Source organism: Cydia amplana, chromosome 8 (genome assembly GCF_948474715.1).
Source record: "Cydia amplana chromosome 8, ilCydAmpl1.1, whole genome shotgun sequence".
Taxonomy (NCBI): Eukaryota; Metazoa; Arthropoda; class Insecta; order Lepidoptera; family Tortricidae; genus Cydia; species Cydia amplana.
In genome coordinates this window covers 14239147-14254055 of record NC_086076.1, presented here as the reverse complement: position 1 = coordinate 14254055, position 14909 = coordinate 14239147, and the positions used below count along the sequence as shown (strand labels likewise).

General features: G+C 36.8%; 2 protein-coding genes across 4 annotated transcripts in view; one reads left to right on the top strand and one right to left on the bottom strand.

Moving 5' to 3' along the window:
- The window catches only part of LOC134650474 (synapsin), a 105513-nt gene that overhangs the window by 37896 nt on the left and 52708 nt on the right, over positions 1-14909 (bottom strand). The gene's annotated exons all lie outside the window — the stretch shown is intronic.
- Positions 1-14909, top strand: part of LOC134650283 (tissue inhibitor of metalloproteinase) — a 49745-nt gene that overhangs the window by 15395 nt on the left and 19441 nt on the right. Inside the window, exon 1 of one of the 3 annotated variants that reach the window (XM_063505243.1) lies at positions 10106-10147. The exons of 1 other annotated variant lie outside the window; for it this stretch is intronic. The gene's annotated coding sequence lies outside the window, so the exon portion shown is untranslated. Of the gene's footprint in view, positions 1-10105; positions 10148-12485; positions 12610-14909 lie in introns of those variants that run through there. One more of the 3 variants, XM_063505244.1, reaches the window with a different exon arrangement.

The window sequence follows — 14909 nt, the reverse complement described above, 5'->3', positions numbered from 1 at the left end:
GCCTTATCAAGAATGTATTAATTATACGGAGAATGAACGGGTCCGTTGAATATTCTGATATGGTTTATTGCTTTAACCACAGCAACCATCACTGATTGTTGCATTTAACGTCATAGCATTTTTTTCGAGAACGATTGAGTCCTATCCACAGCAACTATCGCTTAACACAAAACTGGCGCCATTTTCGGCGTATTACAGCGCTCTTGCTATGAAGCGAAAAGTTATTATAATAAAGCAAATTGTTGCTGCTTACCACTCATGCTCAAAATGAAAGCCACGCAAGCCTTATATTGATCCGCGAGTAACAAGAATCTTTATCTTTATGTATAAGTCATGCAAAAAATTGTACCTAATACACGAGATGCAAACAAACTTTGCCGTCGAGAAACACATGCAATTAAAAGGTGCCAACACCTTTGGCACTACTGCATGACAATCTGGTTGTAATATCATTCAAACTCCAATTTTTATTATGTTCATAAATGTTCATAATTTAAAATCAGCACGCAAACGTCTACTCTACCTAGCAAGTGAAAAATAACACAACATGTGAGTTGAATTTTACCACAAGGAAATAAAATAAACTGTTATGAAAGCTTTTCCGAGCTATTAAGGTGAAAAATATACTATAATTTTGAAGGAAAATATCTTGTATATCAACAAGGAACAGCATCATAGTAAGTAATTCTATATAACTGTAAGTCTTAGTGTAAGGCCTGAGTAGACGCTCGAAGCGGAGCGTTCGGCGGGGCGTGCAGCGTGGCGTCGGGATCAGGAGTAATTTGAGCAGCGTGCACTAAGGCCGCTCCTATACGCTTGCATTTGTTTAACATGCACGCCCCGCTGCACGCCCAACTCGAGCGTCCACTCAGGCCTTACACTTAGATGCGAGTTATGTTTGTTGACCTTGGCGTTGTTTGAGCGATAAGAGCGGCATGCGCGCGGGCAGTGTGTCAGCAGCGCCGGTGCATAGATAAAGCGATAACGCGATCACTGCGCGAGAGACCAATCAGATTATAGGTCCTGATAACCGCCACAATTAAGGTAAACGTCCCAGTGCTTCACACATTTATGCCCAATAGATGACACTCGTATGACATAGATGCAGTTTAAATTATGACGTCTGTTTACTGCTCCTATTTAAATGTACTGCAATAGAAAGATTTTACAAAAGAAAATTAAATCTAGGAACTAAACCAATAGACGACATATTTGTATTCACGTAAAATAAAGTGCATAAGCATGTGTGCGGTTCTAAAGTAAATGTCAACTGTTGCATTTATTATTATGGAATACACACATGCTTGGCTGCTTGCCCACATGCCCATGCTCATACATGTATTACCTACTCCAGCAGTAGGTATGTTAAAGATATTGGCTAGGATACTGTTGAAGATTACGCCAAGTCTTGTAACCTGATAACTGTAATGAACAAACGAAGCTCAAGACCAGGAACTGGGCTAATGACGCTATGTGCACGCGCGGACTCAACGATGCAACAAATTGAAATGCGTTATCATTAAAATAATCCTATTATTGTATCAGCGTCCAAGTGGCGCACGACCATGTGGCAAATCGCTTACCATTACGTTAATGAAACGCGTCATTTGTACTAAAAGTCATTAATTACTTGCCCGGTTTAACCGCGCCGGTCACTTAGTTATGATTACGCAGTACCTACCCAGTACCTACATATTGACATCACTTAGAGCACATTGAAGTGGGTGGGTCATGTTTACACTTTAGACATGGCTGCAGCCGCGAGCTATGTACCGCAACGAAGGTTGATAAACAGGGTCAGAGAAGCATTATGTCGAAGAATTCAGATGATAAAATATGTACACCGGACGAGCGAGGTTTAACACATTCCGTCCATGTATCCAGGGAAATGTGATACGAATTTCATGGCTAGTGTACGACACAGTGATCAGTCAAGTGAAACAAAATGATGTAGTACCTACTTATATCTGTATATCGCTTTCCTTGTGAAATTTTGACACACGATAAAACACAAACAATCGGTTCGACATGACAAGAGGTCGTCCTTCAGCTTCAATGTTTTTGTATTAAACGTTGACGCTTCATTTAATTTAAAAGCACTGCGCTTTCATCACGCCTCATACTACTGTCATACTCTTGATAAAATTAAACGGATTTTATGTAGCAGTTTTTTATATCTTACCGATTTCAATAAGGAAGTCGTGAGTGTAATATGTTGTAGGATTGGAAGTATCTATTATGTTTAATGAATGTGGAATAAGTAATTACGGCTATTTAAAATAATAAACTGCAATTAATTCCTGTTTACCGCCCAATCCGCCCATTCTTTTGTTGACTCACAAATGCTGTAGGTTGGTAATACAGTTTCTGCGAAATGATAATGAAACATTCTGCCGCATTCAGCAAACATTAGGAATGCCTCGCTATCCATTCAATATGGAAAATCTGCAGCGGGGCAATTGTGTAAAATGCTATACGTTTAACTAAATATAATGAATTCTTATTGAATTACATTCCCGAGTAATAACTTGGTATGTGAAGGCGGATGAAACAAGTGTGCCGGTACATTAAAATGATAAACTAACGGTTAACAACCGCAAGAAGAATGTTATTATGTCAATATTTATTATTTTAAAGTAAAGTTTTAAATAAATTAATTTGAAGTAAAGCAAATCGTTATTAATTATATAATATGGAGTTATCTGAATGTTAACTTGAACAAAGTTATCCAGGAATATTAGGTTTCAAAACTGAAAATATTGTATGGTATGGTCTCAATAAATGAATTATTATTGACAGCCGAAGCAGGTCGAGGCCGCGTCTATTAAGTCCGAGCTGGCGCACGCAGCATCACCAAACGATATTATGCGAATTCACGTGCATTTGGTTGCAGTTTAACTTACATGCCTCAAACAGTGCCAGATTTATTACCGGTATTTACGGAAAGTACGACATTTCCAAGAAATTTTCAGGTTGTAAAGCATACTAAACAATATAGGAGAGACCGGGAAAAACGATATACCTAAGTCAAAAATCATCATTTTATAGAACTTAATTTGTGTTGGATACATTGTGTTGGTGGTCTTTGGTTTCAAATATTGTAATAACTTGCAGACGTCGATAAAAAACTGAGTTTAGTTTTATGATCCATGGTGTTTTATGGTTAAAACGGCAGTGGCATGTTTTTCTCATTAGTCCGGTGTACTACGACAGAAGTCCGGATTTATGGTGCAGTCACACAGTTACAGTTGATGAACAGTAGCACTTTTCCTCTTCTGGCCCTAATCACATTTTACCCCGGTCTCCCCGATAAAATATTTTTATATATAATTTATAAGATATAACGATTTGTTTAATTTCACAATTTCTCTTAACTATTCAGTTGGTTTAGGTACTGCCGCTGTTTGCTTACAAGAGATGCGCTGCATAATAGACATGGATTTCCTTTGCATTTGTCAACTACGCATAGTTTACTCTAGGTCTCCGGGATGCCTGACCAAATTCCTTTAACCACTGAATGAAATTAAGTATCTTTTATTCATGGCTCAAACCCGTTGTTTGTAGAGTTGTTCAGTCGCTTTAACAAAGACCTCAAACAAACTAGCAACTTGTTTAGAGAATGTCGTCGAAATCGTGTGAAGTGTTGTTAGTTGCGAGGGCGCCTGGCATCTCCATATGAAGGGCCGCTAACTGCACCCGTGTCGAAAGTAGCGCTTCGCGTGTTTAGCACGGAACTGAACGGTCTACGTGTTGCAATGTACGAACAAGACTACTATGAAAACGTCTTCGCCCTTACGACAAGAGAATAAGATTCAAATTAGCATTGAAGCATATTGAACCTGACACAGCGTCTGCAATACAAGCAGGAGAAATTCTGAACAACAACTTTCTACGCTCAAGTTCTAATTTACAGGAATACCCAATTTAAACACCTGTTTAGTAAAGTTTAAATTTCCATTTCATATTTGGGCGGGCGTTAAAAGCGAAACAATCTGCCATTTCATTTGCAGGCACATTAGATTCACAATAAACGCTGCCGTAAGCACCTCCCGGCAGGGTCTCGCGAACAAAGGGTAATACGTCTTCAAATTGCCTCTTTGAAAACAGGTGAGGTCGTGTCACCGCCGGGCGAGCAGTCACATTCAGAAAAATAACTAAACTGCGAAGGCCGACCTTTATTTCCTGGGCTAAATGTCCAGTAAAAAAGCGAATCGATGTGACGCCGTTATTTATTAAACGAGAAAATTACTTGTTTACTTAATTGGACCCGTCTTTGACCGTTGGTTAGCATTATATACGCATTTTTTATGTGCTAGCGTCCATTTAATATGTATGTTACAGAGCATATTGGACTTTGGCTCATGCGTGAGTTGTTAGCAAAAATCGTGCGGGTTTTGCAAAATCACTGAACATTGCGTACCCCAATAAAATAACGCTATTAACATATTTCATTCGCGCGCAGTAAACAATACCCTCCCAGACGTAAATAAATGGCGAAGGCCAATTTTTATTTCGCTCACCTGGTTTTATGCGTGCGTGCGATGCAATATTTTTCCAATCAATCTTTCGTCATAGTCTAAACATAGCTTTTAAATTGTATTCGTCATTTATCTCCGGGACACAAAGAAGTTTCTTTAGTAGGTACCTATTTTATTTTGAAAGGAAACCACAATTAAACGAACGTTTTGTTCACGCAATTCCTAAACTCGGGGATAGTATCTGCGTTCTGCATTTAATTATTATTTTTAATCGAGCGCCTATTATACTTACAAATACCTATAGTCTGACAGTTATGAAACGACCGTTTAAAGAAAACAAAATGGCATGTCAATTTGTGATAATGTTAAAACATCTTTATTAGCATAAACACAAATTATCTGTCACATTACTTCATAAAAACTTGGAGACGCGCCGCGTACCTGGGCCATAGCTCATAACTGGTGTGACTAGAACAATCTAATGATGTTAATTAATCTACAGTCTCTATTAATAAACGTCCATGCGTAAACATTGCTTTTTAAAAGATCTTGTTATATTTGGCCAGTTATTCGTTAATTATTTTCTATCGCTCCACTGCCTCCACTGATTCGCCCTGATTTGATTTGATTCCGCTCTTGGCTCAAATTGAGTTATCGTCCCTTGTTTAATGTACCCAGTCAGACCGTCCTACCGTTCCTAACGCTTTCTGAAATAAGTATCAAATTATAATTGAAAACTTTGACTTTGTTTTATACGTATACTATGTAGTGAAGTTTAACATTCCTCATTACCAGACTCATTTTGTTTATCGACCTATTTAATAAATAACTTAAGTAGACAGAGTTACTCAGCAATCATCAAATACTATAAATATGTGACCTTAAATAGTTCTTCGAAACGTCCTCAATGTAATAAATTTAAATTCCTAGTTTTATTTTTCTTATCCGTCTGCAGGAGATAAGTGCGATCCTGTACAACCAAATATAGCGAAGGTTTCAATAAAAACTAGTAGGGTTGTTATTTTTTAATATGAGCCTTAAATAACAATAAATTTACTGTCAGCAGTCAAAATACAAGCATAATTCAAGCATTTTTGCATATAGCAAACATTAACATTAACATATGCATGATTGCTATTCCATTTAGATTAATGATATCACCAGGTATTGACTAGGTAAGTTGTTTGTATACAATACAGTAAAGATGTTGGGTACTTAGGGTGATGACACCAGTAATGGACAAAGACTCAGTGATGATCATACATTTTTATTGGTAACTAGGATTTTGAAAATAAGGACTGTGTTGTTTTTTCCTGCAACAGTCAATAGTTAATTGTCTTTATGTCTCTAACTGATACATGTCAGTTGAAAGTGCGAAATGTCACTAATGGGTTTAACATTCTAAATGTTCTAATGACATCTTGTATAGTATTTTATTATATTATATCTTTATACTCCGCCCTTAACAGTAAAATGGACTTTACATACATTCATTCAAGTCACGTTGCCGCGTAAATATTTTTGACCTTAACTTTACAACCTGTCAATATAATATATGTATGTTACGAGAAACGTCGGCAAACACAACTGGATACGTGTAAGCCCTAATAATACGGTAATAAATCTTCTAATTTCTGCACAATACCTATTAAGTTAAACATTATTCTGTACTACATTATTCAATCAATCAATCAGTTTATTTGCAACAGAACATAGTTAAGTACAAGCAAACACCATTTCGTGATGCACACTTATTAATTTCTTCTTTCCTTGCTGTTGTTGTTGTCTATACATGTCCGTACATGTTTTGTGATCGTCACGAATAAAAATCTTTTATCTTTATCATTATAAATATTATAATCCATTTTGGTTAAGGTTACTTTACCAGAGAACTACTGTGTATATAAAGGATGATAGTTTATTGTTTATATACATGACTTAGCTTCAACTCTGCTTGGTTTAGGCAACAGGCACATCATCTCTGCTTGAAAGCCAGCCTAACCTGTAGGTACCTACAAGATACCTATAGGCATATTTTATATATAGTATAAAAGATACCAATCCAAGTTTAGCGAGATTAAAAGGGCAGACATAGCCACGAATAAGCCCAGAGCCCAGACAGAAGGCCGTTTTATCTCGCCACGTGATTGATCGCAGCCCCCGCGCGGCTGCAATCTGCGAGGATCGCTCCCTCGAGGAATTATTTGTTATTGTAATTGCCTAATCACAATTGCTGTTTATGAACAACGATAATTGCCATATTTATTGAATAATTGGAAAACACGCTCAGCTGCCAACTGGAGGTTAGATGATATCGCGGACCCGAATGAGTTGTGATGTGAGCATTTACGAGACTTGGTTTTAATCACTCCCAACTAACATTAGGCGCTAAATATAAGAGGTAAAAGAGATCTATATAACCGTTCGATCGCTCCTTTGGTTCTATTGATGTTCTAAAAATAGGAGTTATAGCCGGCTATAACCCCGTAATATCCCCGGATTGCGCACAAATTTTAACACCTGAGGTTGCAAAATGGCGCTACAACGGGGTTACAGGTTGAAATAAGAGGTCGCCGAGCGCTATAGTAGTGCTATAATAGCATTGATTAAGTCCTTAGGAGTTAAAGGGGTGCCATATAAGCAGGGCCGGATTAACCATGTCGGGGCCCCTAGGCAGTGCAATGCTCGGGGCCCCCTTAGGCCCTTACAGTCAATTCTGCATACATAATGTTCATTTTTCAGTTCAGGGAAGTAAGTTTGTGGTTTTAATTTCAACCTTCAGGTGTCGGTTGAGCCGATCCGAACATGCCAAGCGATGTCTTTTTCGCTCTTATTGCGTGGACATAAAGCTTTTTTCTATCAGTTTTTGCCGATTCCTTTTTGCGTCAAGTGTGGGGAGAGCCCTTTTTTTCTCAATAGGTAGTTAAATATTGTGCGAGGCTGAACAGCGATTGTGCGACCATAATACCATACGCCGAGCCACATGATTAAAATTAACGTAATAATAAAGATATTCCATAGGTTTAAATTCCTATTCATTCACCAGTCAAGTTAGCATGTAAGTACAGGGTCAACCAGAAAAGCAGCAAAAAAACGCGAGCGCAGCGAGCGCGAAATTTTTTGTTAAAAAATTGTGAATGCGTGTTAAAAAGGCCGGGACGGGCCTAAAAATCCGAAGTTCCACAGTGAGCAGAGCTTTCATGCGAGGTCAAAGCCGTGCTCCAGGATGAGCTCAGCTAGAGCACAGATGCCAACCAATGTCCATTGTATTAAAAAGCGAGGCCGCAGGCCGAGCTTGGCGCTGCGAGGCCAAAGGCTAAGCTGAAGAAGAGGATATTTGGAAGACAAACCAAAAATGGAGGTAAAAAGTGAGGCTGAAGGTCGAGCTCAGCAATCTCCACATTACTTAACAAGCCTGAAGCATACTTATAACCAGCGAGGTGAGCTTTCATGCGAGGCAAAAGGCCAAGCTTCTTAAATCAATGTTTATATTTGTTAAAAAACGACGCCGAAGGTCGAACTGTAAGAAAGCAGCGCTCTGACACGAACCAATCGTCAAATGTTACTCGACAATAATATGTGCAAGAGTTATTCGGAGATGAGGTATTAGGCCCTCGGGAGCCTGAAAATCGAGCTCGATATTACAGACTTTAAATCTATAAAATAACATAATTTACATAATCATCTAATGATTGTGTATCTGAGAAACTGATATTGGACATTAAGTAGGTATTAGGTATAAACATTTAGGTACAATAAAAACAATATTTATGAATTTTGGCCATATGAAACAAATACTGTTTTTGGCGCGCGCGGGGCCGCCGGGGCCCCCTATCCGAGGCGGGGCCCATAGGCAGTTGCCTACTCTGACTTAGGGTTAATCCGGCCCTGCATATAAGTGACTATTACCTGTTTGAGTAGTAGTATGGGTCTACATAGATGATACTTTCAGCTTTAGATGGTATATTTAATTACACAAACGGGTCTAACGCGATATAATTTCATTGTTTTTACCTTCAATTTAGACCCGTTTGTGTAATTATATATGTGTACAAAACGCGAGAGTTTAAAGTGTTATTTAGATGGTATATTGGCATTTCTGGTCAACATTTGTAACACTGAGGAAGGTAAATGTACATTATTTTCCTTTGTCACTATCTTCTTTGGTTGTAGATGTTCACATTTTTGTATTATTGTTCGTAAGCTTACCTGGTGACAGCTTGAAGTGAAATCTAAAGGCGGATAAATAAAAGGAAATATTATTATCGTGCATTGGTACCAGCGCTATCTGCAGATTTATGACGGCGAAATTAATTACACTGTCAATTAATATATGTATTATTAACAAAATTTTAAAGGGCCTCTGATCCTTGGCATATTTATCAAAATGTAATAGTTCTTTAATTGTGGTCCATCGTATTTAATTTTCGAAAATGTTTATATTATCCGTGAACTTCGGTTTTAAGTATAGTAATACTAACATTAGGTCAATATTGAGTAAAGCTATACATTTTTATTCAGTATTTACGTTCTAATTTATAGTTTTTGCTCATTGATTCATCAGCCATCTTAACATGGCGCTATAGCCTTAGCTTGTAAGTTAGTCTCTAATAACAGTATAAGATATATTATGATACTAGATAACGCTCGTCTGCGACTACATGATCTATAATAGTGACTAATAACTTCTCTATTCCACTGTAAGTGATACAAGGGAGTTAAGTAACGTTAGCGATACAAGGAGCTATAAAGAGACTTTTTATCGCCTGTTTAGAACCTTAAGTACAAATTGCAGCTGGTTATAACTCATATAGATTCTAAGGTTATAAAATTCACTTTGAGCTATAACACTAGCTGCTTAGCATGCATTATAGCAGTTAAAATAGTTATTGTGGCACTTTAAGCTATAGCTAAACCTCTTAAACACTTTTATATCACCTCAGCCTGTAGGCTAAGACTATGCAGCTATTGTACCGCCGTTCTATGTCTTAAGGTTATAAAATAAGTGCTAAGTGTCGCCTAATTGTTTGTTGGGCTGAGACGCTTACGTTTTTGACAGATGAATCAATGACAGTATGGAATGGCACTAACACCAAAAAAAGACAGAGTTTTTATGTAGCTAATGAGTTATGTCAACGACTTCAAACCCTAAAGTTAAATAAATGTCGCTAAAAGAATTAGCACAAAAATAATCGTTAGCAGACCATAAATTGTTTTAATAAAGGGCCTTCTAGCATCGTGCTACCGAACCGACTAGACAGTGGGCGGGCAATTTCAGCTCTACTTTATACGACTAGCCGCAAGTTTTCAGCTCAGCCCGTTTTATACGACATGATATTATCCTCAAAGGGTTGCCGCGGGCTTCACGAAAATCTCATGATACATTTCAGTGGAAGTGGAGCGAAGTGATAAAAATATATGTTGTTTTTATTATGAAATGTTTTTAGTGCTACGCAATGTTTATAAGAATTTGGTCCGAATAGTTTGTTTACCTGTTATATATAAGCCATTTATTATATGTCAGATATTTCTTGTTAGTTTTATAAATTATTTTAAACTTTAATACATCATCTTTTGATAACGATCACCTACACATTTTTTTAAACAATTTTTATTTTATTTCAGATAACAAAACACCGACATCGGGTCTGAGACGTCATTTAAATAAGGTAAAAAATGTCCGAGGACTTAAAAAGTTTAAGTTATATAAAGATACATTGAAAATGCGCGTCTACTGCGTGCAATATATCAATGACAACTATGAACAAAGGAGCATCTGACTTGTCCTTATTCCCTAAATAGGAACAGTGGTTCACCCTCAAGCAAACATTTTATAAAAATACAATCCTGGTCTACCTGGTCCATCGCGTAACTGAAATCGTCATGGCTATTGCATTCATTTTACTATGCAAACAATTTAAAAAATTATATAAAACATTTACACATGAAATAACTGTGATCCATATTTACCAATTATCTGTGTGGATAAAATATAATATACTATTGTCCTTATATTATTATCTATACAAGGCAAAACATGTAATACCGCAGCAAAATAAAATACGAGGTACCTATAACTTTTTTCATGAGCAAAATAACATGTCCCTTTGGTATTTGTTGCCCAAATTGAAACTCACACTGGATACGAAATTGGTCCAAAAATGAATGTGTTAGTCATGCAAACTTCTCGCATCGGATATTCCCGAAGGGTTCACACACCGTCAGCTTCGAGCGGTTTACACAATAAGACCGCCGCTGGTGGCATAGCTTTTTTTCCCATACATTATTCATGGGGACCCGTCGCGCTTGTTCCTACATTGTCTACGAGTCTGCAATTATAAAATTTATGCGTAAAGCCTTTAGCCTTTAGGCAAATCGGGTATTAACGTTGAGTCACCGGCGCGAAATAATCGAGGCTGTCCACTCGCGAGCTGACGGATGCTGATTTATTGTACCCCTATAAATATTGATCGATTCGTCTGGGAATACGGTCATTCAGCCACATGTTACTAATATTTGAGGGAACGATTACGGTTTAATTGTAAAAGACTTAAATACTCTATTACGAGTATTTTTAATTTATATTGCTCGCTCTGTTTCAAATTTGAGCTCTTTATTTCATAATTATTGAATGATAAGTTATTAAAAAACTATCGACATATGTAGGTACACTTGTACAGATGACTTATGTCCCTAGTCCATTTTTTTGACCTTATAAAAACAAAGTACAAAAAAACCGTAGGTAGGAATTATGAGAAACTTAGGTACATTTTAAGCCATACAAATTACGCATGTACTTGAAATACATAACTGTAAACACCCGACAATATTTACAATGTTTACATTGCGCAACCATCATCAATCTCAGATGAAATGACTTAATCTGCCTGACGGTTTGATGACTTAATTACGCAAAGAATGCATGGAATGCTCCCTAATCGCTACATAGGCGTGAATGACGAGTTTACTATAAAAAAATAAAAAGTTACATGGCTGCGTCAGGAATCATAATAGTTCGTAGTAAATTGCACGCATGCCTCAGCGCACTAAAAATACAGTCATGAATCATGTCTGCTGCGTGAGCGTCCATTGAGGAGCGTCGAGTGACGCAGACTCCCCTTATCGCGGAGATAGAACCCAGGAGCGCTACGCAATTTCATGACCTAAAATCGTATAATTAACTTTTACTACTCTGACAGTTATTATATACATATATATATATATTTTATTAAATATCGCTAATAGGATATATTGTCCTAGAGGTTATTAAGTTATGTCAACATTTTTGCTATTGGTTATGTGCGAAATAGGTGGTGGGGGAATTACACGATACGGCAACGCACGGCGTGGTGAAAATATGAACTTTCGTGAGACGACATCTTCCATCTTCATACTATTTGGCAGCTGCCAACTGTCAAATAGCAATATGTCCACACCGCACTAGGGCGGCGCTACAATCATGCACGGATCAAATAGAAATATAGATATCCCATTAGATCCTTTAATTAGATTCTGAAAAATAAATATTAGTAATAGGATTTAAGTTTGCTAATCATAATTATATATGATGCCATCGCTGGTAACGAACGCAACTTAAATTAGTGGGACAAAAAATGTAATTCAAGAAATTTAATTTAATACCATCCAGAGGTTAGCCTGACTGAAAAGTCGTACTGAAAAATTTGTCTAATAATATTTATTAGACTCGTAAACTTTCCATAAATAACATCTTCGCAGCCAGCTCCGAATAAATAAAACAAATATTTATTCCATTTATCTGATTATCTCTAAAACTCCCCGACTAACGATTTACCTTTGAATAAAACAAACCATGTGGTCTAATAATGAGTGATGAATATAAGTCTATTATCAATATAATTTCCCTAATTAGTACTCATAAACATTCCCTGATAAACGTATTCGCAATCCCCTGAATAAAAGCTCCCGACACCACATCAATATTTCATTCACTCCTGAAACAATCTAAGGCATGGTTGTGCGCGACTCAATACATAAACCGTTAATTAAATAATCTCCAGGCGTGACTTGTTTAAGGAAAGTGCTAATAATTATTCCGTTTTAATTGTGAGAAGTGTTCGGGATTATTCAATCAAGTCGTTTTCACAAGTAAGTTTCTTAATTTGATTTTCGGGAAAACAACAAAAATATTTTAATGAGTTTTGAAAGTCAATAGCTAGGGCACATCAATCAATCAACAATTTCAGAATATTATGCTTGGACTCTTTAATTGGCTTGATAAGTTTCTTATTTACATAAAAAACATCTCCTAAGTATTTGAACAAACATCGCTGATAGGTACTTATAAATTTTTATTTCATGAAGCAAAATTTAAGATTTTATTGAAAAGGTTATATATATTTGTAAAGTCGCTATGTATAACAAAACTTAATTTCCATCTCTACCTATACCAAAATTTGCTTGTAAATGAACCTTAAAAAAACTTTATCATTGCTTAAGATTACCATTACCATTCTCGATTTGCGTATTAGAAAACCGTAATTAAAATGTCAGCTTACCTATGAGCTTGCTTATGAGCATGCAGTGCGAGCATACCATGTATCGCAAAGTGCAAGGCAGTCGCGAAAGTTGACCTTGAGACTTTAGTGCACCGAGATTAACGACGGCCGGCGCAGGCGCAGCGCTTTCGCCGGCAAATCTGGACTGTTGGTCCTATGCCTATGGCTTAACTGACGCTTACCAGCGTATTTGGATCTCGAGATCAGTAACAAACAAGGGTGAACAGAGATCATGTTTATACTGGTTCGCTTGTGGCGATTCATCCGGTAAACGAGGGAATCAACAGCTCAATGTGAATCGTTTAATCGGGCACTCTTGCATATGCACTTACTTTATACGGCAGCTCGTAATGGTGACGAAAGTATGTGGTTTACATAATTAGGTTAAATTTAATTAAGAAATTACACCAAGATAGGTCTACATACCTACACTATTGGAAAACTCGTACTCGTCTCTTCGGTCGAGACGAAAAATCATACTAGAGCCAGGTTTCATTCTCCAGAAAATATTTAGGTATGGTTCCTGAATTTTCCGGCCACATATTTTTTTTATTTCTATACAATTAAAAATAGCGTCCTAAACAGCCATATTTTATTTCAATAATTGATAGATCCTTTGTCAGCTCTTTTGCTAGTAATTAATATTGACGGATTAGCTTTGTGTTTGATTATTTATGAATTAATTTAATTTTAATTAAAATTGATGCTGGCATCTATCGGGAAAAGTCAAGGACTGGGATATCCACGCTACTGGTTCTTAATAGTATAGGATTAAATATTTGTATTGGTCTGATCAACATTGTCAGTCATTGGTCCGCATATGCAGCCATGCACTTCAAAGAGCACCAAGGACGATTATTAACACACCTTATGACTTTTAATTAAATCATAACTATTTTTAGTTCGTGACTTGGGTCTATTATTAGGTAGGTACCTACTATTTATTACTCGTAATACAATACAAGTGTATGTTGAATAAGTTGCAGCTACCTCAGCAGCCGATATTGAGTTATTTGTCACAGATAAGTAATTTATTATTTATGTCCATACTTTTATAATACAATGCATTATAACAGATCTTATTTTAATATGCTATAGGTAATAGGTACAACTAGATATTCGGATATTGTAGTCACTAGACAAGCGTGTTTGACTAAGCGTGCTACATTTTTTTGCGCTTAAAATAAGGTTTAATTACATTAAGTGTTTATCAAATCTTTATTTCCATCGCATCCATAAAACCCCGGATTTCCCTAAGCAACGGAAATGAAAAAGTAAGTTTTATCTGCAAAAGCCCGATAAACCCGGATTTTCTATCAAATTGTTTTATCGGGAAATCCTTCGGGTTCCTTTTAATTCTTGAAAGTACCTACTAAAGGCCTGAATACATTTACGCAATACGCAGTTTCATTCTTCTAATAGTTTCCTGTTTTTTTAGTAGTAGGTAAAAGATTAGGCGTGATAAGAACATACCCATGTTGTATTATTTACCGCATTCCTTTCATAGATGTATGGAAGTTTTAATATTCTTATTTTTTCCGTATTAAAGCCTGCTAGGTGACATTAGTAAACCTAATACCAGTCTCCGAGGTCCTTGCACTAGAAACTTCACTTCATCCTACTCTTTCAATAATGCCAGTGAAAGTAAACATTTGGATAGCTCAATACAACAGTACGGATATGATGGTTGCACTTTAATTGTCAATTGAGTCATGCGTTACCCTCGCACTTAAATACGACGACAGTCGATAAATGCTAGACCATCTTAGGTTCGCAGATCAATTTGAGAAAACTACAGAAACGGAACGGTCGGAACGTAGTAAAAATGTTTGATTTATTTACTACGATTCAAGACATTGTGTTTCAAGAGAATTGCTCGTGAGATTTATTACGT